The sequence below is a fragment of the Neovison vison genome, chromosome 3 (assembly GCF_020171115.1).
Source record: "Neovison vison isolate M4711 chromosome 3, ASM_NN_V1, whole genome shotgun sequence".
NCBI lineage: Eukaryota > Metazoa > Chordata > Mammalia > Carnivora > Mustelidae > Neogale > Neogale vison.
This window is the reverse complement of record NC_058093.1, coordinates 153,170,977-153,198,540: the sequence shown is the minus strand read 5'-3', so window position 1 is coordinate 153,198,540 and position 27,564 is coordinate 153,170,977.

The window sequence follows — 27,564 nt, the reverse complement described above, 5'->3', positions numbered from 1 at the left end:
TTAAATGATGGGCTTCCCATATACAGCCAAAGCTTTGGTTAATATTCTAGCTTTAAGACTCAAGTGCTAAACTTTGGTATCCTTTTATTGACTGTTACTCAATATTTAGTATCAAATGTTCGTAGATATTGATACAGTTTACAATCATGAGCAAATCATGTTTCCTTGACCATATTTTTCTGTTTTAATTGCTTTCATTCATATTATCTCCTTAAATTTTCAAGAAGTACCTATGATGCAGACAAACACATTTATTCAAAAAAATTTGTTATGAAGTGGAAAGATGGTGCCCATTATTACAAAGTACTTTACCAAAGACATAAGATTAGAACCAAGGTCTTTCTGAATTCCTAACTTGTTACATTTATAAACAAATACAACACAATAATAGGATTCAACTCTCATTCACATACTAATGTGATCTAAAAAAATGAACTGATGACTTGTCATCTGCTAGGTTGTAACAGGTGCTGGTTACACAATGATTCAATGATTCAGCCCTTTGTCATACTGCCCATTTGTTAGTCTCTTGTTAAGGAAAGAGACTAACAAATGGGCAGTATGACAAAGGACTGAATTTGGGGATATGTGCAGAGTATTGTGATGGAAGAAAGTTGACCCAGGGAGAAAGGCTGACCCAGACTCAGGAAAGACCATTCCAAGATGGAGTAATTTTTCAGGTATTCCGAAAAAATCTAGTTAAGTTAGGCAAAAGGCATTATTGGTAAGAGAACCCTAGGAGACCATGCCAGCTTAAGCTCAGGGCTCCAGAAAAGCAGAACTCCAAAAAAATTAGAAACAAGTCTTAAGACTTTGGTATTTGAAATATTTTTCTATCACAGCAAAAAAACCCAAAACAAAACAAAAACAAAAAAACCCATTTTATTTCTTTGCATCTACTTAATGGTTTTAATATTATGTTTATTTTGAATTTCATAAAATTCATTGAATTTCATAAAATTCATAAAAATTCATAAAATTCCAAAAAATATCACAAATTTTCATAAAATTCATAAGATTTCAAAATTCTTTACTTTCTTACCAGTTAGGATTTCTGAAATTCTCTTCCTGTTCCAGAGGAAGAGAAAGCAAAGGGTTTTGGGGGAATTAGAATGAGTATGGTACTGGCACAAAAAAAGACATATAGATCAGTGGAATAGAATAGAGAGCTCAGAAACAAAACCTTAACTCTATGGTCAACTAATCTTCAGCAATACAGGAAAGAATGTCCAATGGAAAAACAACAGACTCTTCAACAAATGGTGCTGGGAAAATTGGACAGCCACATGCAGAAAAATGAAACTGGACCATTTCCTTATACCATACACAAAAATAGACTCAAGATGAATGAATGACCTCAATGTGAGACAGGAATCCATCAAAATCCTTGAGGAGAACACAAGCAGCAACCTCTTTGACCTTAGCCACAGCAACTTCTTCCTAGAAACATCACCAAAGGCAAGGGAAGCAAGGGCAAAAATGAACTATGATCTTCAACAAGATCAAAAGCTTTTGCACAGCAAAGGAAACAGTCAACAAATCCAAAAGACAACTGACAGAATGGGAGAAGATATTTGCAAATGACATATCAGATAAAGGGATAGTATCCAAAATCTATAAAGAATTTATCAAATTCAGCACCCAAAGAACAAAGAATCCAATCAAGAAATGGCAGAGGACATGAACTGACATTTCTGCAAAGAAGACATCCAGATGGCCAACAGACTCATGAAAAAGCGCTCCACATCACTCGGCATCAGGGAAATACAAATCAAAACCACAATGGGATACCACCTCACACCAGTCAGAAGGGCTAAAATTAACAAGTCAGGAAATGACTGATGCTTGTGAGGATACGGAGAAAGGGGAACCCTCCTACACTGTTGGTGGGAATGCAAGCTGGTGCAGCTACTCTGGAAAATAGCATGGAGGTTCCTCAAAAATTTGAAAATAGAGCTATCCTATGACCCAGCAATTGCACTACTGGGTATTTACCCTAAAGATACAAATTTAGTGATCTGAAGGGGCATGTCCACCTGAATGTTTATAGCAGTAATATCCACAATAGCCAAACTATGGAAAGAACCTAGATGTCCATCAACAGATGAATGGATAAAGAAGATGTGGTACATATATATACAATAGAATACTACACAGCCATCAAAAGAAATGAAATCTTGCTTTTCAACAACGTGGATGGAACTGGAGGGTATTTCGCTGAGTGAAATAAGTCAATCAGAGAAAGACAATTATCATATGATCTCCCTGATATGAAGAATTTGAGAGGCAGTGTGGGAGGTTTTGGGGGTAGGGAAGGAAAAAATGAAACAAGATGGGATTGGGAGGGAGACAAACCATAAGAAACTCTTAATCTCACAAAACAAACTGAAGGTTGCTGGGGGGAGGGGGTAGAGATAGGGTGGCTGGGTTATCGACATTGGGGAAGGTATGTGCTATGGTGAGTGCTGTGAAGTGTATAAACCTGGTGATTCACAGACCTGTACCCCTGGGGCTAATAATACATTATATGTTAATTAAAAAAAAAAAAGAAGAGTTAGTCTGGTGTAACTACATTCATAGAATCCAAGTAATGGCAAGAAGAATGAGCAGTGTCATTCAGCATTCTCTATATTCAATAACCACATTGGTGTGGGTGGAGTCTAGACTTTGTTGTAAGAACCCCAGTGATCTGTGGTGGTGGCACAGTGCACTAAAGGCCTGGATTCTGGAGTTTAACTCCAACCTCTTTTGCTTATTAGCCAGGACTCTAGATGAGCTTCTTCATCTCTCAGTGCCAGTGTCTTCTTTGGTACATTATGAGGACTGAATGGGCTATTGAGTCTAAAGACTATACTTAATAAATGCTAAATGGGGTTTTGGTTAACATTATTGAAAGGGTTTAATAAGGTGAGTGACATGATCAGATTTGCATCTTGGAATATGTGTCTAGGTTATAGTAGGCAGGATAGAAGATAAATCTAGAGTCAGAAGGATGAATAACAGCACAGACCTAAGGGTGATGATGGTATCCGGAATGATCTGAGTGAAGAAGAATTACAAAGAAGGAAGTGGATTTCTCTAATAGACAGTCTTGATTGATTAATGGGAAAGAAAGGAGAAAGACATCAATATTAACATGCAGATAGAGGAAGAGCTTTAAGAGTGTGTACTTGTGGGGAAGAGACAGTATATAGGTTTTAATCTCCCTGTTTGAAGTATGGACCAGATCACGGAAGAGACTGTGGTGTGGGGTTTGGGTCATAGAACAGTCTTGGAATATGAATTAGGAAACTGAGACCTAATGTGAGATTTTGTGACATCTGGGGCCTACAGCAAATCTGCTAATTTTATAGCTCTTAGATTCCTATTCTCCTGATCTGTAAAACAGGGTCTGGTCTAAACTGTTTTTAAGGCTACTTTCAGCTTTAGCATTTGGTGGTTATGATTCTAAAATGTGATAAATATGTACTAAATGAACAAAAATGACAAAGGGGCTTCACTGGGTTGCTAAAGACCTAAGAGGAGAGTGTGAGTGGAGCCATTTACACAGATGATCGCCTTGTGGTTGTTTTTCCATTAGCCTGGTAGCTAGTTCTTGGATTTTACTCAGCAAGAAGTGGAAGCTTCTAATAACTTAATCTAATGAATCTTTAAAGTCAAACTAGTTTTTTTCCCTAAACATTAACTATTTTGAGTCACAGGAACATTAATTTTACCTTCGAGTCTCATACTTTGAATATCCATTGTAGAATAAAATCATAAAAACTCTTCAAGATTAATACTTATGATTGCATTTATGAAAAGCTGAAAAAAAAGGTTGACAAATTTTTGAGTTCTGAAAAACTGTGTATGTGTAACATTGAGAGATCTGAGTATCTGGTACACCACTGAAGGATGGCAGTGTCAGTCCTGCTTACCTTGAAGGGTTATTGTGAGTGTCAAATGAGCTAACATAGTTGAAATAAAATTGTTAGTTTTTTAATTAGAAGAGCTTCAAGGTTTCTGTTAAGGGCTACCATCACTTCTAATGGTGAGCTCACATATTATCAAACCCTGGAAAACTCAGTATTAAATAGGCAGGAATCCAAGTTATTATCTTGTGTTAAATGTATTTTCCTCATGCTTTCTAATAACTGGCATTTCCTCCACATTAACAAAACGCAAATGTCCTGTAAGAAATTTATGTTCTCTTAAGTCTCCCTCTGAATTACTTTAATTCGATAACCAACTCTACGAGGCAGACAGTACTAATTAATGCACAGGATTATCATTGAAATTGAGAAAAGGAAAATTTTAGAACAACTTTTGCTAAGAAGTGGGTAGTTTAAGGGAAATCGGTGTCTTGAACACCAGGGACACAAGGCAGAAGATTATCTGAAAGGATCTCAGAATAAGACTCAGGAGAATAATGGGGACCAGCTGAGTATACAAACTTGGCCTTGATTTATGGTGGCTTCTGGTAGATATTATACCTTTTGAGTTTCTTTTAACTGAGTTAAAGACTACCATGAAAACCCGTGAGTTCTAGCTTTCCACCCTAATCTTTTTTTGCCTGTAAAACAGAGGAAGAGGTAGACTTAATTACCTGGATTTGTCTGAAATGCTTGTCTTCTTTTGAGTCTTAAATAAATAGACAGAAATGCTAACTCCCACTTACCAGTAGGTGGAGGTGTAATCTTCCAATAACTAGCAGATGAGGATTTCTAGACAAACATGAAACTAGATACTACATGGAATTACTATTTACCAGGCACAGGTCCAAAGGTTCTGCATGAATTGCATCAATACATTCAAATATCCTGACAAAAGAGCAGCGTTATTGTGCCCATTTTATAGAAGAGCAAACCAAGGTTCAGGCCTGTTGAGTAACTTCCCCAAGGTCACGCAGTTTCTAAGTGCAGGTGTTCAATCAGGACGGAGAGTTGGCCTCTTGAATCTCGCTCCTAATAATGGAATACAATGCTTCTTTGTATTTTTCTCTGTATTTTACTCAAAGAATTTCTCTTTCCTTCCCCCTTTACTCTATCTTGCATTTTATATGCAGTAAATAATTAAATGCAAATCTATAAGTCTCTTGTGATATATTAACCTTCAGATAGAATAGAAATAATCATTTCTTTTTTTTTTTAAAGATTTTATTTATTTATTTGACAGAGAGAGATTACAAGTAGGCAGAGAGCCAGGCAGAGAGAGAAGGAGGAGGAAGCAGGCTCCCCGCTGAGCAGAGAGCCCGATGCGGGACTCGATCCCAGGACCCTGAGATCATGACCTGAGCCGAAGGCAGTGGCTTAACCCACTGAGCCACCCAGGCGCCCCAGAAATAATCATTTCTTTCTGTTTCCTTTTTTTTTTTTTGCCTCTCAGACAATTTTTTAAATATTTATTTATTTATTTTTATGGGGGAGGGGCAGTGGGGGAGGGAGAGAGAGAGAATTTTAAGCAGACTCCATGCAGAGTGGAGAGTGGGGCGTGATCCTGAGATCACAGCCTGAGCTGAAACCGAGTCAGACGCCTAACCAAATGCACCACCCAGGTGCCACCCGGTCAACTATTTTTCAAATAAGCCACGTCCTTTCATTCTTCTCTTTTTTTCAAGCAATCCCTTTTATCCACAGCCATGCATGGGTATTCCGTATTCCTTATAAATAAAGTTCTCGTCTTTTAAATTCAGCTCCATATGTCCCACACTGTATACAGCCAATCTCTTTTTACTCCAGTCTAGGTAAGTATTCTCCTATTAGTTTTCTTATATTTCTGCTATACCAATTATCACTTTCAATTTGTAACATATGTAATTGTATGCCTGGTCTCACACAATGTGTGTCTCTTGAGGTAAAGAATATTGTATATCTTAACTTACATCCCATTATCTAACACTATCTTAACAAGTAACAGGTACTCCATGCACTCTTGTTGAAAGGATCTGTAGGAAAATATGAAAAAAGATCACTGTTTCCTGCTGTTGAAATTGCTGAGCTTTGAAAGGGGCATATGTAGCCCATGTTTTGAAGTGTACACTCTTATATTTTCGCAGATAGAGGCAGCTCTCCCTTAAATTTAAGACAGAAACTTGGTCTAAAGAGCGACACTTGTTCTGCTTCTGCAGATGTCTCCGAGAACAGCTTATGTGGGTGCAGTTGCACCTGGCAGGGGATATTAAAGGTTTGGCCTGCTTCACTTCTCACTTTCACAAAGATTCCCATTGAAGTAATTCCCCTTTCATCAAACAATGATCTCATTTCGACTTTGCTGAATATTACATTTTCTTTACAGACTACTTTCAGGGAATTATTGACTGAGAAAGTGGCTTAGGATAAGGGGTTACAGAGTCCTCCTTTTTTTCTCCAGACCACTAGCCCCCACCTACAACTTATCTTAACAGGCAACATAGCTAGGCAGCACAAACCCAATTCTTTGACTCCCATTTACTTTAGAAGATGCCACTGAAGCAGATCTGGCTAGGTTTTCCTTTGAATCAGTGAATACAGACTAACTCCTCTTATCCAAATGCTGAAGCAGACCTGCTTTATTTGGTAGTTCCAACTTTACCTGCAAGGCCCCTCCATTTTTAGCTGCAAATGCTAGGACCCTTTAATTAGAATGACGTTTTTGCTAAGTGAATGTTACAGGCAATGACAATATTATCAAGTTGCAGTCTGCGTTTGGAATCAGCTTCTGTTCAGATCCTATTTCCACACCACTATCACTTCAAAACAGCAAAAATTATTCACATTTCAAATGTACCTCAAGGGACAGATTTCATCAGGGCTCACAATGAGTCACTTTGCATGTGTTCAGCCTTTGGTTTAAAAAGAAAAAACAGAATGGGGTGCATTAACACTAAGATTCTGAGCATATTTTTAAGATTCCACTTTGATTTTAATGTTTGTGATATTCAGTGTCACATCTCTTACTATAGTAAACAATGAGCCATAAGATCAAATCAGGTGGATATTAATCAGTCTGGATCTTACCTGATACCTCTGTAACAGTTGATACTGTTAAGCACTCCTTCTACCTTGAAATATTCTTCTTGCTCTCTCTGATACCCCATTTTCTTCCTATTCTTATGCACTAAGACGGAGCCTTAAAGGGACTTCAACATTTAAAGGTCTGTTAGAGGAGAATGAGACCACAGAAATTTCAGAAGGATCTTCTTCCCCTCCCAGGCCACTTGATCATGCCCATTGCTTCAATTGCTCTCAATATGCCAATTAGTTTTGAATATATACACACATAACCCTATCAGTCCTCTGGTGTCCAGATTCTGCCAACTCTACTTCTCCAATGTATTCCTCCAGTTAACCTCAGATTCTATCTGACAATAGCAAACATGTTTTCCAGCATCTCTCAAGTCTATTCTCTTGTCTCCCTATCTTTTTAATTTATTTTTTTAAGTAGGCTCGATGCCCAACATGGGCCTTGAACTTACAACCCTGAGATTAAAAGTTGCATGCTCTGCCAACTGAGCCAGCCAGGCACCCCTTTAAGTCTCCCTGTCTTGAGAAACAAAACCCTACTTCTTGTGTAAACTGGGAAGCTAAGGGCCACTGTAAGCATACTTTCAGCTCTTACCTATCCATATTTCATCAATGACAAAAGTCTAACTTATTTCAAGAACATCCCTTGAATCTAACTATTTAGCTTTACCCAGTTTTACACCCTAATAAGCTCCAGTCCTCTCCCATTTGAATTACTATGAGAGCTTTCTAATAGAACTCCCAACATCACATACATCCTTCCATTAACCAATTCTATTTCCATTAGGTTATCAGAATATTTTAAAAATTACAGATATGATCATGTGGTACTTCTAATTAACCTCCTCAGTAAATTTCTGTTGCTCTAAGAACAGATGCCTAAATCTTAGAAACATCCTGCCAGGCTTCTCTCCATCTGGCCCCTGCCTTTTCTCTCCTTACTTTGTGCTTCTTTCCATGAGCTCTCAGTAGTTCAGCCACACTGGCCCTTCTTCAGATTCTTAGACATGCTTAGTTCCCTTGCTTCAGGACTTCACTTGTGTTATTCCCTCTGGATGCAGAGCTGTTATTGATTCCTCTTCACCTAGTTAACTCTTACATGAGGTCAGTTCAACTGCCACTTCCTGAAGGATGTATTTTGCTGAACCTACATATAACGTGTCTGTAGTTATAATCTTCCACAGAACACTTCAAAGCATTTAAAAAATAATTATGTTTAATTAATTGTGTTCTATTTCCATATTGTGGTAGAATGTAAGGTCTCTGGGGAAAGGGGCCATTCTTTGTGTGTTTATTATAATATCACCCATAGCTAATGATAAAGACAGAGCTGATGTTAAAGCCATAGAAACAGATTTTATTCAGTAACTACTGACAGTAGGAAAAAGAACTGGGCTCCATTCTAATTTGTGCAGCGGTGATTTGTCACATTGGCAGTGACCAATGTGCCAGCTGTTTCTCCTAGCTGGCAGTTCCTGAAAATTAGGATTCTATCTTCCCACAGAGACTGGGAGACAAAGGCCCCATCTTTGCTGATGATTACATTTTAAAGGAGTGGCTCTTGGGTACTTACAAGAGACATTCTCAGTTGTAAGAGATATATATTCACAATTCTAAGAACTTTTTAAGTAAATCCTTAAGAAAGAGAGGTCAGGAGCCTATGGTGACGTGTTGGCTAGAACAAAGAAAGTTCTCCTGGTAGTGCTGAGCTTTCTCAGGCAGGCATTTTAAAAGGGGGCTAGGGTCATCCTGGGAAACATGGCCTTATGTTGCTATCACACCACACTATATTTTGGTCGAACCTCCCAGTGCAGGGGATTGGAAGGAGTTTTTACACACTGAGATTTCTGAATTTCTCACCAACAAGTGCCTCCCAAGAGTAGACAGTCAGTCAACACTTGCTGAATGATAGCATGAATTGTGGGTCCCTCAATAACCTTGCTCAGAAACTTACTATTAAGGAAAGGACGTGTGGTGGGATATAGTATACCCACTTCTTCTCAAACACCTTACTCCTATTACTATCAGCATTTCTAGCTCATTCAATTATTATTACACTTATTAAGGAAGAACAGTGACTAATTTAACATGTTATGTTAAAGTGAGTTTCAGGTTCACTTCCAATTACTTTGCCATTTCAGTGTACTATACCCCTCCACACCCATATCCTACTGTTGGGTGATCAGAAAGGGCATGCCTGGTTGTAGGTACAAAAATCTGACTGAAATCTGACACAATCTGATTTAATCTAAGCTCTTTCAATAAAAAAGTGAATTTATTGGCTTAGATAACTGAAATGTCTAGGGAGAAAACTGGCTCCAACATTGCCATACTGGGTAATTAGCTGATGTTTTCAAGGCTCAGTTTATTCTCTATCCCTGGCTCTGCCTTCTGCTGTGTTGGCTTCAGTCTCAGATCCCACCTGGTAGCAAATTAATGGAAACTGGTCCATACAAGTTCATATTCAGCAGGAGAGAGTAAATCCACCACTCCGAAGGCTCAAACAAAAGTACTTGCATTATGGCTTTGGAGTTCTGATTGACCTGTAAATGTATCTATCACCAAAGCATCCAGTGGTGGGGAACAGAATGAGCTTATTGGTTCATAAACATGGCTCATATATTCCCCTTACAAGTCTGGGTTAGAGTCAGCTTCCTAGAAACTACACATCTTAAGGGTAAGGGAAGGTGTGGGAACCCCAAAAAGACATGGGAACTCTTTCTCAAAGTATGTAATGGGATGTCTTGTAGCTCAAAATACATTGAATATATATTATTCAATATATACATATTGACTTCTTCTTGACTTCTTATTGCATTCATTAGGTACACTGGTTCTTTCTCTCTATACATAGAGAGGGAAGAAACTGAATAGACTCACAAATCAATAAAAGTTTATTGTTTCTAAAATTGCAAATTTATATACAAATCTGTATAGCCATTTTTTAGAGGGGAACTCAATCTTTGTATAACCCTAAATAAAACAAATTATTATTTTAAGGATGTGATTAAAAGATTCAGAATTCTAAAGACCAATATCTGTTACAAAAGAAACCCACTATTTTAATAAGGTAATTTTTATTGACATTGACTAGTAATAAACTCATAAACATTAGATATTATATAGGCTTCTTAGCATCCTGTTGTAGATATTTTTTGTTTAATTGTTTAAAAAACAAAAATGGTCATGAACTCCAACCCACTGCCTTCATCTTAGAAATAGTTAAAGAGAGAGAGAGAGGTTGTTATTGATTAAGCTCATTGAGAATGACATGGACATCGTGCAGCATCCTCAGTTAACGAATGACCTTCCCCTGGTGTCATCTGTATTTCTCTCTGTGAAAGAACTTGAGAAAAAGAGATACATGGGTCTACCTGTCAAGATTTCTAACTGCAGTAAATGTGAGTGAAATGTTAGTGTGAATTCTTGCCATTTGCGACAACATGGATGGAACTAGAGCGTATCATGCTTAGCGAAATAAGTCAAGCAGAGAAAGACAACTATCATATGATCTCCCTGATATGAGGGAGTGGTGATGCAACATGGGGGCTTAAGTGGGTAGGAGAAGAATCCATGAAACAAGATGGGATAGGGAGGGAGACAAACCATAAGTGACTCTTAATCTCACGAAACAGACTTCAGTGGTGGGAGAGAATAGGTATTCATTTGTCTATGCCAGGACACAGAGAGCCATTTTGTGCAATAAATAGTATTTCTGAGCCTAACCACACCTGCTAAAATAGCACATTTATAATCAGGCAGTAGTTCACTCATCTACCAGAGCCACTTTCAATTTATAATTAGAATTCTGCTGCCTCAACTCTGTTCTCCAATGTCAGAATTATTTCTGGCCTCATACTGCAAACACTATTCTACTTAGGATACACAGCTTTCTTGAATGCTTTGTTCTGGGAACTATTTACCATTAATTTGTGTCCAGGTGCATTTATCATGTTGGCCCAGCACAGTAATTAAATGGCTAAAGTCATTCTGTATATGAATACACTATGCTCATTATTACCATTCCACTTAATTCAGCATCATCTGTAGACCTCTAAAGATTGCTTCCACATCATCATCTGCTATATGCTCAGTAAGATTCTTGCAATTTAAATGTCTTTCATTTCCAGCTGTGATTTTTGCTCCTAAAGTTTCATCAACTGTAGATCACAATATGGATTTGTATAGTAATGAAATTGCAGCTCTGAGAAAGACTTATATAGTTCATATGGTTTGTCTCCTGCCTTTAGACTGAATCTCATCCTAAAAGATTGGATTACATTTTATTTTCACATATTACTGAGACAAACTCTCAGTGTTTCCCTAGTGCTTGTTGGGCCTTACACTGCAGATATGAAAATGCTCTGTTCAGTTCTCATGTTTCAGGGAGTATAACTGACCGACTGCTCCAGCTGCCATCCCTCGGGATCCACCATTTTCACCATGGTCCTACTTCCTGTGACTGGCCCCAGGCGATGACTGAGCGTTGCAGGGGCTAAAAGCAAGCTTAGTCCACTAAGACATATTACTCTTCTAACAGGTGACTTAGGCTTGAGGCTTCCTGTTAGACTTGCCAAACTTTTGTTGGAACTGTGCCTCAGTCAGACACTCTCCTTTCCCCAACCCTTTCCATTTCCCTCTCTCCTTCTATAGGCACTACATCTGCATCACAATCTGAAGGCCTTCTCCTTCTTCCCTGCTTTGTCATCTGATACACCTCTGTCATCTCTAATCTCATCTTGATGTTTGGTTCTTGAAGGACAGAAACTAATGCAATTTCCTATTAGAAAAACTTCCTTGGGTTCAACTGTAATTCTACATACTAGAGGGAAAAGAAAAAAAAGATCTACCCCCTCCAGTTTATTCTTTGTTGGAGGTGGAGAAAAACCACAGGATGGATAAAATATTCCTATAACTGAAGAGTTGTGTACCAAGATATTTAAAGCATTTTTTCTTCTCATTAGTGCAAATCTCTATAACTTAGTATGTTCTTAAGAACCCATATACTTAATTTATTGCTTCCTTTATTCCTACCATATGTCATAGATTCTAAGGTAAATATTTTTCACATTTCAACATCTCTGAAGTTGTGATGTATTTTACAAATATGACTGTGTCATAATTTAAGTGGCACCTTTTCTCCTTAGTGGTAAATAAATTAATGAAGTATCTTATAATCACTGGCATCTAAATTCTACCAAGTTCTCTCTCTTCTCCATTTAGTTTCTTTATATTATGCACATGTCTATGTATAGACCTCAACCAAAGCTTTTTACATTTTCTCCATCTCTATTTCATCTGTGATTTATCTAATGGAAGGGACTCTTCGAATTCCTCCATATTTCAGCTCAATTTAGCCATTCTAATAGAGTATTTCTTTCCTAGATATCTGAAACAAAATTTGTTCAGAAATTGCAACACTTGGACACTATGAGATATTTTTTTTTCTGTATGTCTTTAGTCAGTTTGGTGACTATATTGAAGACTTATGATAAGAATATTTGTTTGGAACACAGACTCAATTTATTTTCACCAAATGAAGTCTTCATTTGCATTCATTTTTGGTGCATTTGCTTCCACAAAGAACAAAGAGCATTTTAGAAAATAATTAAAAGTGTTGCCACCATAGATCAATATTATAATGTAATCTATTGATAAGCAAGTTCTAAGTCAGAATTAAGAGAAGAAAAAAATTTTTTTACTCATTGATAATGTAATGGAGTGATTATGAAGTGATTAAGAACATGTTGTATAGAGTCAGCTTTACTTGAGTTCAAGTCTATATGATATTAACTTAACTATTTGATATTTATTACAAATTATATCAGGAACTTATAACTCACTAGGAAATTGTACTACCATATCTCAACTCTAAACCCACCTCCTATATTCTGCTTTGTGATGCTGAGCCTGGGACTCTAAACACCACATTTCTGCTTTGCCAGTGTTTCCCTGTTGGGTTCTGCACGTTAGGGAGATTGCAAAGCCAGAAGAAGGGGCTCTTTCCTTTCTGTCCCTCCACTTTCCTGTCCGTGTTGCTATAGCAACACTTCTTCACTCTAGCAGTAGAAATTCCTTCCCATGGCATCAGCCAAATCCAATTTGTGGTCGTTCCAGTGTTTGTAGGACCTTCTTTATGGCACCATCTTACAAACACCAGGATCAATAAACTGGTACTGGTGCCCACCCTTGAGATATTTGGGGCCTAGTCCCACAGGGTCCCTCATCCAAGACCAAAGACTCCACACTAGTGAAGCAGCACCTCCTCCTAAGAGGTCAGGGGTTCTACTCCTTGAGGCTCTCTTCTAATCCTCTATGTTTCTCTAATTCCAACAGTTTCACAGAATTTCATAGTTTCATTAATTCTTTGTTTTCTCAGTTCTAGGTGTGGTAACTTCTTCCTATAGTTGCTACCTTGGTGATACCTTAGTGCCTGTGGTATGCTGGAGTTCCTTGTAGCTGCTAACAGAAGCTGACTATGAGCTTTCCCCAGCTTTGTGTTCAGTGATGTCACGTTGGGATCTCGACATTAGGCAGCAGGAGTGTATGCACACCATTACTATCCGAAAACACTAAAAAGTAGGGCCATTTCCCACCTACCAGCACAGGCCAGGTGACTAGCCCATCTTACCTTAGACTTCCCTTTTTAACTCTTCAGTTACGTAATTAATAACTTAATACTCAGCTGAGATGTCTTTAACTAAAATCTCTTTGTCTAAATAACTAGTGTGATTTCTGACTTCTAACTGGACCCTAAATGATCTGGTATCAATTTCCTCAATTATAAAATGAGAAAAATTTTAATAGTTACATTGTAAGCTTCACGTGAGGGTAAAATGAGACAAGGTAGATAAGACACTTAGGCTAGTATCTGAAGCATTTTATAAGTGACCTTGGGGCCAATTTATTAAACTTCAGTCTATCTCTTTTAGCCTGTATTTTCTCCTTTCACCATTACATTAGAAACTTCCCAAAGGTGATAAATTGGTCCTCAAGAAAACACTTGTTAATATCTGGAGACGTTTTCAGTCATCATAATTTATAAGGGAGGGTGCTATGGGTATCTAATGGGTAGAGACCAAGGCTACTTGCCAAACATGCAGTGTGCAGGACAGCCCCTCATAAGGAATTAACCAACCTAAAATGTCAATACTGCTGGGGTGGAGAAACTCTGAATTAAGTTTTGAGTACTTTTTCTCTCTAGTAGTGTTCACTAAGCTGAAAACAGAATTTTTCAAAGTCACTGGGTTCTTCCTCATTTTTTAAAGGTGTGGGCTCACTGAAGAACTAATATTAAGAGGGACAGACAGCCAGAGACAGAGAGGTAGAGAGGGAATGAGGAAGAAACAGCGAATGGAATTTCACAAGAGGATTGCAAGAGGTTAGAGAAAGGGAGGATTTTTCCAAGAAATCAGATAATGCATTCTCAGAAAAGACCAGAGCTATAACACCCCTGGCAACAAGGGATGCCTAGAGCATTTGCAAAATTTCAGAGGCTGATAACTGTGTCAAGGGAGGCTGGATGTCAGGTCCAATTTTCCCAGCCTGAAAAACTGGGCCTGTGCCCCAGTGGCTCACAGAGGCAGGGGCTAGAGACCCTGGCAGCAGTGACCAAATGGACCCTCCAACCTTTGATGGTCTGTACAATCCTGGGAGGAGGGGGCTGCCCAAATAATTCACCTACCGTCCTGCCAGCATGGCAGACTGGAACTTAGACCTTGATTTACATAAAATGGAAATAAAAGAGATTTTATTTTTTACACACTGATTCTGCAAACTGAGTTATACTCACTTATTTGACTGTGATATACTGAATGTGGTAGGTGGAACCTTAGTGGTAGCTGTGGCAGCTGGGGTCCTGGAGGCAATTAACACCCTCAGCAGCCAGAGCAGCAGCTGCTTTGATCTAATCAGAGTGATAGAGACATGAGTTTCTTCAAATAAATTAATGTTTCTCTTTTCACTGATTCCTTTGGTACAAATATGCATGCCAACATAAAGAGAAAAGAATGTGGGGGCAAAAAAAAAAAAAGTGGTAATAGGTGAAAGGCATTTTTCAATTGATGGACATACAAAAACCAGAAAGATGTTTCTATAAAATATCTCTTATTAAAAAAATTATTATTATTTCAATAAACACCTATTTATGCAAATATGCATGATTAGATTTTTATTAACATATATGATTAGACTGTTATTAATCTATCATATATAATACGGGTATATAGCTTGATCAAGGGTTTTGAATGTTTTTCTTCACAATGTTTCCACCACCAAAAAAAAAGTCTTATTATCTATCAACATCTTTGTCAATGAAACTGAGATAAAACGTTGCACTGACCTCATTTCCTATAACAAAAAATAAATGATGTAAGGGAACTGGTATTAGCACCCTCAGTGAGAACTGAACACAATTCATAAAATGCCTCACCTACAGGCTTGCTGTACATATATTTGGAGGTATTTGTGGTGAAGAAGGCTCAGAGATTCATAATGGAAGGAATCTGGACAGTTAATTGAGTTCTACCCCAACCTTCAGGGAGGTTTGGCTCTATTGGCTACACTGAAAGATGAGGTCACTGAGGCTCCCGAGATTAAGAGACCTGCCCAAGGATCCACAACCACTAATAAATTGATGGTCTCAGGAATGCTATACATACCTGGTTATAACATGAGGTATTATATATCCTTAAGGTTACATTTGCTATGAGTAATGGAACCCCACTTCCCATCAAACAAATAATAAGACAGAAGTTTCTTTCTTTCTCAACCATATAGCCTGGCTGAAGTCAGTCCAGATATGGCATGATACTCCATGGTATTAGGAAGACCGATTCCTTCTATTCTGTGGTTTATGTTATGTGCATTTTCTATTCTCAAAGTCACTTCAGTGTCTAGGATATTTCAGGATCTCCAGCAAGTTTGTCTGTATTATAATACATACAAAGGAGGACAGGAGAAGGGCAAGCCTTCTCATTTTAAAGGTAATCTTTGGAACTTGCACATATCACTTCCCCTTATAAACTGCTAGCTAGAATTTAGCTTCAAGAAAGAGCACAAAAACAGACCTTATTCCAGGTGATCATATGACCAGCTAAGAGTCTGGTATCCTAGTACTTAAAACAAGAGAAGGGGCCCCTGGGTGGCTCAGTTGCTTGAGCATCCAACACTTGATTGGGCTCAGATCATGATCTCAAGGTCACGAGATTAAGCTGGATTGGGCTACACACTCAGCAGGGAGTCTGATTGAGATTATCTGTCTCCTTCGACCTTTGCCCCTTCCCTCCCTGGTTGCTCTCTCTCTAATAAATAAATAAAAGATTTGTTTATTTATTAGAGAGAGAGAGATAGCACAATCAGAAGGGGGACAGGAAGAGGGAGAGAGAATCTCAAGCAAACTTTGCACTGAGCATAGAGCCCAATGCAGGGCCTGATCCCAGGATCCTAAGATTATGACCTGAGCTGAAACCAAGAGTCGGGCATTTAACCAACTGTACCACCCAGACACCCCAAATAAATAAATCTTAAAAAAAAAAAAAAAGGCAGAAAGCTTTTCCTATAAAGAGCAAGGCAGTAAATATTTTAGGCTTTGTGGATCACAGGGTCTCAAGTACCATGTTACTAAAGTAGTTACTCAAGTACTTGTGCTGTAAAGGTACAAATGCAGCCATAGATAATATGTAAATGAGTGATCATGGCTATGTTCCAATAAAACTTTATTTATAGCAAGCGACTATGACCCAAGAGTCATAATTTACTAACCCTACTCTAAAAGATGAAGCAAAAAGGTACTAAGAGATAGCCGGTGGTCTCTGACACCATGCTATTGCTACACACAGTATGGAAGTAGAACTAAGAACTGTCCTTTTGCCAGGCCAATTAATATCAACCTGAAAAGTGCTCTCCTGGTAGCCTGCCCTTAGGATGACTGAGAACAAGGCTTTCCCAGGACAAATCAGTTTATTCCTGCTTTCCTGTTATCCCATCCTGTCTCTTTACACCTCAGAATGCCCCCAAATTGAGCCATGCTACCATGTAGGTATTTATTAAGAAAAAAGAAAGCTTAAGCCTATATAAAGATTCATGCATAAATGTTCACTGTGTCCTTTATACGAAGCTAAAAACTAGAAACAGCACAGATGAGCACAAATAGAAAAATGGATAAAGTGCAATACATCCATAAAATGAATATTGCTCAGTAATAAAAATAGCAAACCACTGATATATGACAACATGGATGACTCTCAGAATAATTAAGCTGAGTCAAAGAAATCAGACAAATATATATATATATATATATATATATATATATACTGTTCTATTCCATTCATTTAGAACTCTAGAAAATGCAAACTAATGTGTAGTGATAGAAACAGATCGGTGGATACCTGGAGAATTTGAAAGGAGGCAGAGCAAGAGCTAAGGTTTACAAAAGTGCAAGAAGAAAGTTTAGTTGCTGTTTTTTTTTTTTTTTTTTTAAGATTTCATTTATTTATTTAATAGAGTAAGAGGGAAAGAGAGAGAGAGCACAAGCAGGGAGTAGGGGTCAAGGGAGAAGCAGACTCTCTACGCAGCAGGGAGCCGGACGTGGAACTCCATTTAGAACCCTGATAAAGTAGATGCTTAACCAACTGAACCACCCAAGAAAAAAGTTTTGTGGGTAACACATTCACTCTCTCAATAGTGGTGCTGGTCTCATGGGAGTACACCTATGTCAGAATGTATCAAATTCTACCATCAAAATATGTGCAGTTTATTATGTTCATTAAATTTTAATAATACTATTTTGAAAGTGTGTCACAGTTTGAATCATGAGCTCTATCTAGCCCTATCATGCCATATATATACATATATATGTCTGTGTGTGTGTGTGTGTGTGTGTATATATATATATATATATATATATGTATCCCCACATATGCCAAAAAATTTTTTTGTTGAAATGAAATGCTGTTTCTTTTTCAATAGCACCAAAAACAAAAGCATAAGATTATACGGGTTGTGGGGGTATAGAGGGTGTGGAGAGTGGGGTGAGAATTCAGAAAAACTAAAATCTTTGAAATAGAGACATTTAAGTTATTAAGTTAAAACTATGCTTACCTTAACAAGTAAATTCACCTTTAGTAGAAAATCATAGGAGAATGTCTAAGATTATTTTCACGGTTGAAATGGCCAGCTGTGATACCAAATCAACTTCATTAATTTACTGATTTAAAAATGGATAGGACTGACTGCTTAGAAGTAATTTATTTTCCTCTAATTGATCACTCAAAGTATGAATAAAAACAAATTGACCTTTGCAGTGATGAAACTTGTTGAGTATCTCTGCATAGATGTAGACAGACCTCTATTCTTACTCTGTCATACATGCTCAAGCTCTTTATATTACATTTGGGCTTTCCTTTCCCTGTCTGGACAGAGTTAGAGGAAATCACCTCTAAAACTTTTTCCAATTCTGAGACCTTGTGATTCCTTTACACAAATATACTTGTACCATTTCTTCTCTGGTAAGACTTCTGTTTGCTGTATGTGTGTTTGTCTCTCTTTCTTCTGCCTCTTTTCCATTAATATACATATATTTCCAATCTTCCCTTTCTTCTCTGTCCTCCAATCTAAGGCTTTTTCTATTTCTGTATATTAATGACCCACATTTAGAAAGTTTTTCCATCATAAATATTCTGTATCACATAGAGTAGCTCATTCTCACTGCTAATTAAACTGAAAATTGGCTACATAATTCTTAAATCTAACCCTCGTTCCTTAAGTCTAAAAGAGGTGTACTACAGCAAGCTTTTGCCAAGGTGTAGGCTTGTCTGTATTGTAAGAAATCAAATCCTTGTGCCACCTGGTGTCTATCAAGGAAAACACAATAAAAAATATTAAAGTGCAATTTTCAGCCAAACCAGAGAGGCATATTCCACTCTATTGAGGTTATGTATGATTTATTCTATTCATATGACACATCTCCTCATGATGACATGTTGTCCCTCATTTGAACCTCACCACTGAGCAACCCGAGCATCAACACAGACAGGGATTTGTTGCTCCTCATTCATTCTCCCTAATTCTCTTATTTCCTGTGCAGGGGAATCCCTCATTTCCTCATTTCTCTCTTCTTTGATATAACATCAGATATTCTAGAGTTTGAAGTGACCTCAAAAATAAGCTGATGTGAGGGGTGCCTGGGTGGCTCAGTGGGTTAAGCCGCTGCCTTCAGCTCAGGTCATGATCTCAGGGTCCTGGGATCGAGTCCCGCATCGGGCTCTCTGCTCAGCAGGGAGCCTGCTTCCCTCTCTCTCTCTGCCTGCCTCTCCACCTACTTGTGATTTCTCTCTGTCAAGTAAATACATAAAATCTTTAAAAAAAAATAAGCTGATATGAACTTCTCACAAAATGCAACTAAGAAGTTAGTGGCAGATAGATCAGAATATAGGTCTCTTACTTCCAATAGCAACAACAACAACAAAACAAACTTTTGTCTTTATATTCACCATGCCTTATTTCATAAAATTTATGATCAATTAAGAAAGACAAGACATAGCTAAGAGAATTAACTGAGAAACATACATAGAAGAAAGAAATTACTATGAAAACTACGAATGAATATATAGCACTCTATAACTTCTATCATTTAAAATGAAAATTGTTAGTATAATTACATGTTTATTTACTCAGCTGATAAAAACAGAAAGAGGGCAGAGGTTGTTTGGCATATAAAATGGAATCTAAGAGCCCTGGCATCAGTTGGGACAGAACCGAGCAGAGGAGGAACTGGGGCTGAAGAAATACACGGGACTGCAGAAAGTGGCAGGGGTCCACTAATCAGGGTTCAGAGACGTCATGAATTAGTATCCTACCAAATATCCGAAGAGTTTGCGTTTTCCAGAAAGAGTAGTGCATCTGAAGGAGAAATGAGGAATAATGCTTATAGTGAGGCACCTACATCACGATTCTTTAGGGGGCTTGAAAGGCGGAGTTGCCTCTAATTCTGGGAGAGGGAGTACTGGGAAGAATAAAGGCAGCCTTATGCTAGGCTCTGAATTTTATTGCTGTAAAAGAAGACTAAGTCCAAGATATTAATTGTGCTATAGACAAAAATATGAAAGCAGTGATTCAATATTCAGGGTAAGACAATAAGCAATGACAGAACCAGGCTGAGTCACTCTAAGCACACAGGAAGTCAGGGAATTTGCTCTATCATTCCAAATGCTGAGCCTGTTTGCGCTGACGAGACTGTCTCTAGCTGTCTTCTGTAAGAGAGAATCTTCCTTTTTCACACTCGAAGATTTCTTCATTTAACACTATTTACTGAGGGCTTACCCTGTGCTGAATATAATGGTGGTTTCTAACACAGTAGTTAAAAACAAAATGCATTTTCTGCCAACATGGACGTAGAGTTTTTGTGGGAACTACATGCAGCTGAAACTACAGATTAATACTGCATTTTTCTGCTTCGAGGTGTGGCTGGAAAGTTGTAACTGTGTCAGCTCAAATTATTTTTATAATTGACATCTGTGGAAACAGATTCAAATAATTTCCCCAAATCCAATACTTTCACTGTAATAATTCAAACTAAAGTCACTCTGGCTACTTTAATGCTACCTTCAATATTACTTTAGCATTGTAGATGCTAAGTTAATGAGTAAAAGGAAAACATTACTTTTAGCAACATAGCAGGTAAAGAGCAAAGAGATTTCACTGAGGGGCGCCTGGGTGACTCAGTGGGTTAAAGCCTCTGCCTTCGGCTCAGGTCATGATCTCAGTCTCCTGGGATGGAGCCCCGCAATGGGCTGTCTGCTCAGTGGGGAGCCTGCTTCCCTGTCTCTCTCCCTCTGCCTGCCTCTCTACCTACTTGTGATCTTTGTCTGTCAAATAAATAAAATCTTTAAAAAAAAGATTTCACTAAACAAGTGGAAACTATGCCAAGAAAGGCAGAGGCTCAGGTAAACTTGGAGCACCCCAGGATAATAATGCATTTCCTCAGAGCCTGTGGAGAAACGGATGCTCCTGAAGTCCTACTTTTCTCTGAATACATTAATGCCTCACACAAAGCATACTGACTGGTTCTCAGTCCACATATCATAAAGATTTATGGAGTAAATGAATGAATGTCCATGGTACTTCTCATGACCTATACTTCATTCTCCTTGGCCTGTGGTGACAAGTTGAGTATGCAACCAACCTAATGCTTTATCCACTTTCATTCGAAATTTGTATCCTAAGTACATCCTTTTTACCATCCTTTTGTTTTACTTGGTCATTAAATGCTTTGGAAAATAAAAAGTATTTTTTCTTTGATAAGAGAAATGGTCAGCAAACTGCAGACTACAGAGTTAATCAAGACTTTAAGTTCTATTGAGTCTGATGAGGCTGCCTTCAGCACACACCAGCCCGTCTTATTGACAATGCAGCAGACTGAACCATTCAGAATGACTGACAGCTCCATTTGCCAGGCAGCCATCATGAGTGGCAGTTTCACTAGCACAATGTCCATTCTGAGTGGCATCTCAACACCAAGAATACCTAGTTTGATTGACAGCTTCATATACAAAGAAGTGAAGCCAGGATATCTCTGAGAAGCTGAGGAAAGGATGTGGGAGAGTTATGTCCTTTGGGCCTTAGGTTCTTCCCCACGCTTTTTTTCTGTGAACATTTCATCATCATTGTTAAAAGAGCATAAATACACAAATGTAAAGAAGACAGAATTTGATTTATCACAGCTGCGGTTCAAATCAACACTGTTTTGTGTTGTGCCACATGAAAATGTTTGCATCTCTCCAGATGATATGAAATACAATCATATTCTTAAGTTATTATTGAAATTTTAAGCATGCGTACTAAAGAGGCCTATTAACCAGCAAAGGAAACTGATAAAACCCAATGCTTTCTATTTTCCATGTCTGTGGCATAATTCCCATTCTATTTTGGTGAACATTTTGACTTTAGAGTTGTGTTCAATGCAAAACACAAACACAACAGGGACCAACAACAAAAAATGGGTGCCTGAAATGTTTGCCTACTCCATGTGAAAAACTAAAATGATTTACTTTTTAAAAACAGGCTCCACACCCAACATGAAGCTTGAATTAATGACCCTGAGATAAGAGTTCAATATTCTACCAACTGAGGCAGCTAGGTGCCCCTTAGGACCTGGAAGTCCAAATCAAGGTGTTGGGAGGTTTGACTTACAGATGGCTATCTTTTCATTTTGTCCTCATGGTCTTTCCTCTGTGTATGTACATCCCTGGTGTCTTTTGTTATGTCCAAATTTTTTCTTTCTTCAAGAACACCAGTGAGATTGAATGGGAGCCCACCCTAATGGCTTCTTTTAGCTTAATCACCTCTTTAAGGACCAGTTTTCCAAATATAGTTACATTCAGAGGTACTGGGGATTAGGCTTCAACATCTGAATTTTAGGGGACACCCAATTCAGCCTATAACTGTCCCCTAACCATAACCTACACTTGAGCCAGAAATGGAGAATTCCTATTTCCTAAATAAAACCCGTATCTTCTCACCACCTCATTTCTGAACTGAGTATCTTTGAGATGAAATATACGGATTACACAGGTCTAGTCAACTCATTAATAGAGAAGAAACCCATGGCTTTCTGAAAAGAAAAATTGAATGACTTACCCAAGGACTCAGAGATGGTCAATCAGTGGCACTGTTAGAATTAGAGAATGCCTTGCAAATAGGGCAGGGGCTTTGTACCAGTGGTTAATATTTCCTCTCATCTTATTCCTTCCAGCTGAAATGAGGCACCCAGTCATTTTTACCAATTGCAAACGTACCTGTACTAAAAAGATTCTGAATGTGGTATCTTTCAGATGAAGACCTTCTTGATTCCTCTAGCTAGAAATCAACCTTCTCTCTTCAGAACCTTTAAGGTTTCGCTATATAGTGTTTCTCATGTTATAGTTAGCTATGTATTTGTTTTAATCCCCCATCTGATATTGTAGGTTTTTAAAGAAAAAAATGAGTCATTTGCTTCCCATGGAAGCACTTAATATCTTTACAATTATACATACAAGATGTTCCATAAGCATTTTTTCTTCAGGGGCACCTGGGTGGCTCATGTGTTAAGCCTCTGCCTTTGGCTCAGGTCATGATCTCAGGCTTAGAATCAAGCCCGGTATTGGGCTCTCTGCTCAGCAGGGAGCAGCTTCCCCCTCTGCCTGCCTCTCTGCCCACTTATGATCTCTGTCAAATAAATAAATAAAATCTTTTAAAATAAATAAATAAATAATTCAAAAAAACATTTTTCTTCAGATTCCTTGCTGCATCAACCTTCCTACTATAAAACTGCCTCCAGTTTAAAAAAAAAATGTAGAACTAGGGAGAGGCAGAAGCACTTCATAGGTACTTCAGGAACTCCTCATGTCAGGAACTCTCAGAGCTCCTTTTCATCACAGTATCATTTTAAAGTTTAATTAGATTAATTAGATTACAACCCCCACTCCATCCCCCAAGAGGTTATGAGAACTTTCAAGATAACTGTTCTTGTTAATCTTTGTACCCTAATATTCAAGCTACACACAGTATTGTTTGGAAGTCCTGAATGAGTAAATGCATAAATGCAGAGACCCTTCTAGTCACTGGAGTCCAGCATTTTGTATAGCTTCAAGTTGGAAATGCTTTGTATTTAAAGACATCAAGTAGGCACAGATCGCCATCTAGGGTAAAATGTACAACAATGCTACCAGAAAATGGAACTCCTCTCCTAGGATATTACATTGAATTTTTACTGAGCTGCATTCACTCTTACAAACTTGTTATCATTCTAATATGAAGAGAGGATATAATATAACTGTCACTTCCAAATACTTACTATAAAAATTAATGTTATAGATTCTTTATCATATATTTTTAGAACATTTCTTTGATAAAATAAAGTAGTGAAAAATTCTCTGGATTTGGTGAAACCAGGATGTACCTTACACTACGCTTACATGCAAATGCATATCCACCCTTTCAAATATTGTCCCTCTTCAAGCTGATTTGGTTCCATGCTGGTCTTGGAGCCCACTTAAAACAAACAAACAACCCTAACAAAGTCAAATAGTGTCCCTCATGTTAATCTCATTCCTCTGACAGATCTTTTATGTCAATTAGTTTAGTTTTCTACCAATAGACACACACTCAGTTATAGACAACTTTTATCTAGGCAAGCACAGTCTCTCTTAATATCTTTAAACATTCTAAAATTTTAAAATGTTATAGAATGCCAATGACTTTTTTTGTTAAAATGGCTTCAAACTGGAGTCCGTGTTTATTTGTTTGTATACTTTTCTCACTGTCTCTGAAATTAAAAATAAGACAGTAAAGTCTCTGAAGCATTTTGGCTGATAAGGTGTATGGTTTGAACAATCTTGCAAGCCACATCCCATCCCTGGTCATTTATTGATATTATATAAAGAATTTAAAACATTCTACTATTAAGAGCTATCTGCTTAACATTATTCTACTGAAATATTATATTTAACTTATATAACAATTTAATACATGGCCCTAGATTTTAGAAAAATTTTCATCTATTAGGGGAGCTCATGTTTTTTATTAGAAAATCTGTCAGGAATACTTTCAGGTCTGGCTGTAATGGAGTTTTAGGTACTGAACTTATCTGATGCCACATACACACACACACACACACACACACACATAACCAGGCAAAACAAATATATGAAGCATTTTTTTTTTCTTCAGGTATTAGACAATAGGTGTCAAAGTGTTAGGATTCTTGAGAAAAGGAAAGCACATAGATGAATTCCAAAACCATACTGGCTTTTTCTGCCTGAGACATTTTTCAAATTGGCATAGCAAAAGAAATATTCAAAATAAGACATTTAAAGTAAAGTCACACACACACACAAAAGAAATGAGCAGAACATCAGTGAGTTTGGGGGAAACTCTAAGCACTTTAATATAAAAAGAGGAAAGAAAAATATTTGAAAAAATCATGGCCAAAAATTTTTCAAATTGGATGGAAATTTTAAATCCACAGATCCAGAAAACTCAATGAATCCCAAACAAAAGAAGACTACACCAAGTCACACTGTAGTAAAATTGTTCAAAATTAATGATAAAGTGAAGAGCTTAGATTCAGCATAAGAAAAATATATATACTGTGAGTAGATTTGCCATGGAAAACAATGCAAAGAGGATGACAATGAAGTACTGAAAGAAAAAACAAAACAAAACAAAAAACAAGCTGTTAACCTAAATTCTATATCCAGCAAAAGTATTTATAAATAATGCCATAGACTAAATGTTTGTCTTCTCCTCAAGTTCACAGTTTGAAACCCTAATACTTCAATGTGATGGAATTAGAAGGTGGAGCCTTTGAGAGGTGATTAGGTGGTGAGAGTAGGACTTATATCCTTATAAAGGAGACCCCAAAGAGATCTGTCACTTTTCTATCACATGAGCACACAACAAAAAGATGGCTATAACTAGACATTTGGACTCTTGCCAGACACTGAATGTCTTGGAGCCTTGATCTTGGACTTCCTGGCCTCCAGAACTGTTAGCCATAAGTTTCTGTTTTTTATAAATCACTCAGCCTATGATACTCTGCTACAGTAGCCTGAATGGTCTAAGATGCGGTGGGAGGGGGAGTGCTACTATAGTCAATAACTAGAAATGTGGAAATGGTTTTAGAGCTGGGTAATAGGTAGAGGCTAGAAGAGTTCTGAGGTACACACTAGAAAAAGACTATGCTGCCCTTAATTGTCGATCTTCTCAGAGAATTATCTACATAATCATGAATAGAATGTTGGTAGAAATATTGATGATACAAGCCATTATGGTGAAGTTTGAGATAGGAACAAAGAACATGTTATTGGAAACTGGAGGAAAGGCCATTCGTAATATAATAAAATGAAGAACCTGGTTGAACTGTGTTCATTTCCTAGTGTTTTGTTGAAGACAGAACTTGTGAGTGATGAAACTGGATATTTATAGAAAGTCACTTCTAAGCCAGGTGATGAAGGTGTGGCTTTGCTCTTCCTGACATCTTATAGTAAAATGTAAAAGAAAAGAAATGGCTTAAACACAGAGTTGTTAAGCAAAAAAAGGAAACAGAACTAAACACTTGGAAAATTCTGTTTACCTATACTGCAAAAAATAAGAAAACTTGCTCAGAAGAAAACAGGGTATTGTCACCAAGCAACTATTTGATTAGGAGATTAGTATGAGTGTGAATCATGGCCCTAGTCAGCACCGAAACAAAGATGTGCTATTCTTCCAGATGGAAAGATGATTCACAATTCATCAAGGCTGCCTCTTTTATTTCTAAAGGAGGAACCACGGCCTCACTTTCAACAAAGTGAGGATAACTGGCCTCCTCCCAACTAGGGGAGCCAAACCCTGCCTAGTAAAAGCTGTGGTTAAGATAACTATCCCAGTAGTGAAAGGTGGGGCTGCAACCCCAGTGTGCCTGGAGGGCAGAACATTGAGCCAAAGAGGAATATTCTTGAACTTGGCATCTCATACAGTTTGCCTTCTAGTTTGAACTTACTGGAAACCCATTTCTCCTTTCTTCCATTCTCTTTTTTGTATTACTCCCTTTTGAAATGAAAATGTCTTTCCTATGCCTATACCACCGCTGTATTCTGGAAGCACATAATTTGTTTGATTCCCTAGGTTCATAGCCAGAAAAACATTTGCCTCAGAATGAACTGTACCTTGAGTTTCACCCATATCTGATCTAGAAGATTTTTAGATAAAACTGGATTTCAGACTTTAGGGCTGACACTGGAACAAGTTAAACTTTTGGGGCTGCTGTGATGGAATGTATTTTGCATTTGAGAAAAACATGAATTTGGGGGGTTCTGGGGCTGGGATGCTATAGAATGAATATGTGTTCCCTTAAAATTTATATACTGAAGCATAATCCCCAAACTGAGGTGAGGCCTTTGGTAGGTAATTAGAATATAATGGTAAAACCCTCATAAATGTACTTAGTGCTCTTCTGAAAAAGACGGCAGAGAGCTCCCTTGCCCCTTCCTCCATGTAAGCACACAATGAGATGACATTCCTCTATGAACCAGGAGGTAGACTGTCACCAGACATCAAATCTACCATCAACTTGATCTTGGACTTCCCAGCCTCCAGAACAAGAGAAATAAATCTCTGTTGTTTATAAGCCACCCACTTTATTTTTTTTTCTGTGATAGCAGCCTGAACAGACTAAGAAGTGACAGTATAATAAAAACATTTCAGAAATACCAAAGCTGAAAGAAATAATCACCAGTGGACCCACACTACAAAATATATTGTCACAAGTCCTTCAGACAGAAGGAAAATAATACAACATATGAATCTGAATATACACAAAGGAAGGATGAGCACAAGAAATGGTAATTGTATAGATAAAAATATAAAACCTTAAAATTTTATTTAAATTTATTTAAAATATAATTGAATGTTTAAAGAATAACAGCAGTGGATTGTAGGACTTACATGTAAAAGGTTAAAATGACAGCAATAGCACAAAGGCCAGGAGTAGGAAACTGGAACTGAAATATCATTGCAAGGTGTTTCTATTACAGAGAAAAGGAAAAAAATAGCATTTGAAGGTAGA